The following is a 6,000-nucleotide window of genomic DNA, read 5'->3' on the forward strand; positions in this document are numbered from 1 at the left end:
TTTGTTGCAGAACTCTAGCTGGTCTAGCAGAAGAGACCAATCGCCTCTCCCACGAGCCCCGAGTCCTCCGGCCTCCGCACCAGTGCGGCTCCAACCCGGACCCCGCTCGGCTCCGGCGGCCACACGGGAGGCCGGAGCAGGCGTCGATTAACTTCTGCTATTATATCTCTGTTGACTTCAGTACATTCATCACCAACCAGTAAAAGATAAACTATACAGCTTATATACTTATTTCCATTTATAATAATTTTTACTTCTTTTAAGAGTGTGCTAAATCCCTTTAAAAAAGAAATGAGGAATGGTAACCAGCCTCATCCTCCTGATGGTAATCTAGTCATCGCAACAGAGCAGGTAATAAGCAATTGAATCTTTTTCTATAAGTCTACTTAAATGGAGGCAGTCCACCAGTATATTTCTATTAGTCATAGAATCATAGAAATCAAGGGCTGGAAGGGTCATGGCAAAGCAATGTATAAGGTAGAAACTACATATTACATTTTTGTCCTTTACTCTTCGTGTAGAGAGCATTTTATTAAGGCTTCTTTGAAATGAAGTTTTGGTCTGTGTGTAGCCACATATGCTGACTAAATCCCTTGCATTTGTTACGACAGATTTCTCAGCAGAGCCTGGACTTACCTAGCTATATTGAATGGAGACATTAAACTTAATAGGAAGGAATAACCAATGACTTGATGTTTGCCATAAATTATACTATTTCACAGCATACCAGTTTATTTAACCTGGCATCCAAATCTGGCACAATAATTTTTCAGAGTAAAATATTTACCAACTTTTGAGTAAAGAACATTCTAAAAGGTTCCTTTAAAAAATAGTATTTGTGGAGTTTGTCATATACTTCCTTTTGGTTTCCTAAAGGAACAGTTGCAATTCCCACAATTTCCAACTTTCCCTTACCTCATACCTGGCAACACCTCAGATACAGGAAACTCTTAAAACTGAAGCACAGAAATTGTTGGTGTAAGTAATCTGTGCTGTGCCAAAAAGCCACACGGCCACTTGCCTGTACCACTTCATTTCTCTCAGAAATGGCACTAGCAGGATAGGCAGAAACAGTTAGGGAAGCCATGTGTTTAAAGTAGGGGTACACCAATAGAGATTTTTTGGGCCGATACTGATGGCCGATTTTTAACAAGCCATATTGGCTGATGCCAATCCAGCTGCCAATATGTGACCTGGCAGCAGGGAGTGCAGCATCTGGCTGTTAAGTCTGTTTTGGGGGGAGGGAAGGGGCCCAACCCTTGCCAGGAAGAGCCCGACTCAGCCCCAGCCTGCAGCAGCAACCCACCCTATGCACAGATCCAGGGGCACATGCCCCTATGCCCTCCTGGGGCATGCATAGGGTGGGAACTGCCCCCAGCTCCCCGTGCCCCCTGCAGACAAGCCGCAGCTCTGTCCCAAGCCCTGCCCTGCCCCAGCTGTGCCAGATTTGGATGCCAGGTTAAATAAACTGGTATGCTGTGAAATAGTATAATTTATGGCAAACATCAAGTCATTTCTTATTCCTTCCTATTAAGTTTAAAGTCTCCATTCAGTATAGCTAGGTAAGTCCAGGCTCTGCTGAGAAATCTGTCTGTTGTAACAGATGCAAGGGATTTAGACAGTGCCTGCCCTATTCCCTCCCTCACCGAGGGGGCCTTGATCTGTACCCCTCCACACCCCTTCCCTGCTCCCCACCCCTTCCCCCACAACAGACTTACCAGCTGGACACTGCTCTCCACACTGCCAGGCTGCACTCCTGGCTGTCTGCGTGCTGTGCTGCAGCTACAGCAGGCAAGGAGCCTTTATTGGCCACATCAGCCAAAAATAGCCAATTGCTGATAATGTCAATTGTCCTTATATCAGTGGTGATACGATATGGGACTGATGTATTGATGCACCTCTAGTTTAAAGGAAGCTGGAAAGTTGATCAGGGATGGTTTGGTGGCCTCCAAGTGCATTTTGTGTCAGGGGAACAGTAAAGCGTGGGAAGGAAGGAATGAGCTCCAGATTGTGTCTGGGATCCTCAGCCTAGGGTTCCCATTGCACTGCTGACTAATGCATGAGATCAGTCACTACCACTGTGGAGGCTTTAAAGTCACTGATGACTTGGTACAGAATCACTAGGTTGGCCCTCAAACCCATTCTTTTGCACAACTCTAGTTCCTCTATACTATCCTGCCTACTATGTGCTGTTTTAACCTCACTGTTTTTAGAGGTGTGGTTGCAAGCTAGCTCCAGAGTCTGATGGAAACATTGTGTGGTGAGCAGTTGATGGCTTAGGGCATGAAAAGGGCAGAGACTCTATATTGGGGTGGACAATTATTTTGAGCTGAGGGCTACTTACTGAGTTTTGGCAAGCCATTGAGGGCCGCATAACAGGCAGCAAGGGGCAGATGAATATAAATTTTCTAAATTTTTAGGGGCCCCATGAGCTGGATAAAATGACTTGGTCGGCCGCATCCGACCCATGGGCCGCATTTTGCCCGCCCCTGCTCTATATTGTGAAATGGGAAGAAGGAGGAATTTCAGTGGTGATTTCTTACATATTTAGAGACTATGATGATGAAATTGGCACCTGAACAATCTTGACTCTCAATCAGCAAAGTGTTCTGGCTTGGGGGGAATATATGGGTAGAAAGATGGGCCCATTTACTGGTCTGGATCAGGCTTAGTGCTGAGGGGGGTCGCTTGCATACACAGAAATGGAAGCATTCCCATCTTTTATACAACTGAGAAAAATGCCCTCACTCTAGGTCCTTTTTTCCGATAAGTGGTCCTTCGAAACAGAGCATTCTATAGCAGCTGAGGGTACCTAGAGTCTGTTCATTTGCTTCAGCCTGTTTGGTGAAGATTAGAAGGAAACCCAATACCATCTAAAGAGTAATATTAGGAATAAAAATAAGCTATATACAAAACTCCACCTTGTGTTTATATTAAGGTGTGGAGCATGCAACTTCGTATTTGTTAAAATAATGTATTTGTCTTATTTTTCCAAGTTTTAGTCTAAATTTAGAGGTGACATAAATAGTGATATAAGTTACATGTTAATAAATGGGCATAAGTGTGCGAGATGTAAGAATATACAGAACTTTCCAAGACACTAGAACAAAAAGCAACGGACATACAAGAGAGATGTTGAAAAGCAGTTGTATGGATAGCATAAGAAAGTCTAAAAAAAACAATTAAAAAAGCTGGAGGGCCAGGGTCTGTATTACCTTTTACTTGACTATTGGTTGCTTTTCTGTTACAAATGTAAGTTACAGAAACTTTCCTCCTGTTTACTGTTTAACAATCTACACCACCACGTATGTAACTTCTTATTTTGATCCCTTGGGATTTTCAACCATAGCAATGGAAGCAAACTTTTTTTGCAGGTAGCATTTTTGGGCTGTTAGTGCATAGAGTATTCTGAAAATTTCCTTTTCAAACAACATGTTTCTCCAACATCTCATATTTGTTTAGCAGCTAGAACTTTTTTAATTATTATCACATTTGAAGGATATTCCTACATCCTTCGTAAAAGATTTCACAGAAGACCTCCATGGCTCATAATCACTAACAGATGCCTCTGTAATGTAATGCAGTGAATTTGGACAGCATTCTGTTTGGGGTTTGTTTGTTTTTAGTTTTGCAGTAAATTCTGAGTTTGGCATCTCATAGCAGTTAGAACACTTTTTATGGTTTCATGTGATTTTAAAGTAAATCACTCACGACATTTTGTTTTCTCCACTCACTCTGCCTTGATTATTTTTTCTGTCCAATAATTATATGCAGAGGTTTGTGGGGGGTTTGATTTAGTAATCTCCAAAATTTGTGTGATAAATAAGTTCTGAATTGTTGATCTTTTAGTTTATTTTAGGGCTGAATTTGCTTAAGGTAAGTTCAGATTTAAAAAAATCCAAAAACATATTTATCACTAGAATAGTAATTTTCAAGGAAAAAATAATTAATGGTATTAAAGGTCTTTAACCAACCATTTTAAAGCCTTTTGGGGTTAGATTTTTTTTAAAGCACCCTGCATGTATGCATGTAACCATACGTAGAGTTGACTGATTCCATTCCTCTTAGACTCAGGTAATAGAAAACCCAAGGGCTTTTGCAAATTTTAACCACATTGAACCATAATTAAGATGTAATTGCTCTGAAATGTACAACTAATATATATGGGCATCTTTACATGTGCTCTGGGGTTAGGAGAGGCGCCTTATTGGAGCAGTTGTCAGAGCCACTCTAAAATACCCACAGTATCTCATGTATTCAACGTTCTGCACTTCAAAATGGCAGCAGTGGTGCTTTAACTAAAGCTTGTTCAAGGAACTTTAGTTAAAGTGTCCCCGCCACCATTTTGAAATGGGGGGCGCTGAATACACGAGACGTGGAGACTACTGGAACGCGTTAATTGGTGCTGTAAATACAGTGCGTTAAAGCAGTGTCCCCACACATCTACAGGTACCCTATGAGTACAAAAGGAGGTTGGACTGAAAGTAAATAATGTCTTTTCTATTTTAAGATAGTACGTGGTAGAATTAAAAGAATTACACCTTTTGTAATAACTTATACATACTCTATATTAACATGGTTACAGGAAAGTTTGCTGTATGAATATATTGGTTTAGTTGAATAGGAAATTTTAAGGAAACAAGCAGGAAAGGAAATAATTTTTTAAGAAAGTCACTTCTCAGCAAGTACTAGAGGGTTGTTAGAGAACTATAGTACAACAATGGCCTCTGAGATAATTGCCTCAATCTCTTATTAATCCTACAGGGTTGATATTGTACAGGAAGTACAACATTGTGGAGCACAGAAAAACTAGTAGTTTTAAAGATTTCTGTCAAGAGGAGGGAGGTTGTTTGGGGAAATGAGGATGAAATAAAGGTACCTTCTGGGATGTCTGAAGAAATTAGCCCTACCTAGCCATCGGGAAATAGCTAGATTTTAGGCAAGATACACAAACATGCATGCTGCTTAATAACAGTAGATAACATTTTCTGATAGGATCAGTGACTGATACATGATCCTTTATGGGATGGCAAACCTTATTTATCTGTTATCTCCACAGCATACTCATTAGTCGCACATAAGAAGGACAAATTCTTTTCTGACCTTTACAGTTGGTGGGGTTCAGGCCTAAAGCATGAGATTTCACAGTGTACTTATACTATAGCTCCTATAGTTGCAAATATAAGTGTTTAGAAAATTATCCAATTATCCAACCCCTCATTAATTCTTACAATGAACATTTCATCTGCCTTTGATAGATAAGTTGTCACAGGCTGCACCTGTCCTCCAAAACTGGTCCCACTATGTTCTGATCCATTTGGCGTTAATGCCCAATGACCAGTTATCTATCCCTGGCTATTCTTCAGGGCAGAACATCATTAGCAGAGTCTTCTAAAAGAAAAAAAAACTGCTCGTGGGGTTTATAATTCTGTAAAAGATGTTGAAAATTGTGTAGCTGAACGTAGAATTTGTGTATCCTGTGGAGAGATTTCCCAGGTATCTAGTATATGAAGAGGCAAAACACCTTCCAGTGTTTATTTTATTTTTTATTTTTTTCATTCAGACCTATTTATTTCATTTGTATTGACTAGCAAAGCAAATACATGGATAAGCTTCACTAGATATATTTCCATTTCTTCTTATTCATATCTCTGTTTTGAGAGAGAGCCACTGAAGGCTTTTGAATCAAGAATGTGGATACTTACTAGAACAAGCAGTACCAGGCCACTGTGTCTTTTAGTCTACTGTTCTTTCAGTAAAGCAGCTATTGCTGGGATGTAAGACTCCCCACCTGAATTTGAGACAAGAAGAAAAACTGTTATTTAGTCTTTACTTCTTGACTCATATGTTATGGGAAAGCTAGGGGTTAGGAGCAGGATTCTGAAACAAGTTTTTTTCAGGAACCCTACTTCTGCTACTTGTGGATGAAAAATATTTAGCTTAGACATAATCTGTTATAACTTGTATATAAGGTAAACTTGAATGTTAATTTGTGTAAAT

Source organism: Alligator mississippiensis, chromosome 7 (genome assembly GCF_030867095.1).
Source record: "Alligator mississippiensis isolate rAllMis1 chromosome 7, rAllMis1, whole genome shotgun sequence".
Classification (NCBI taxonomy): Eukaryota; Metazoa; Chordata; order Crocodylia; family Alligatoridae; genus Alligator; species Alligator mississippiensis.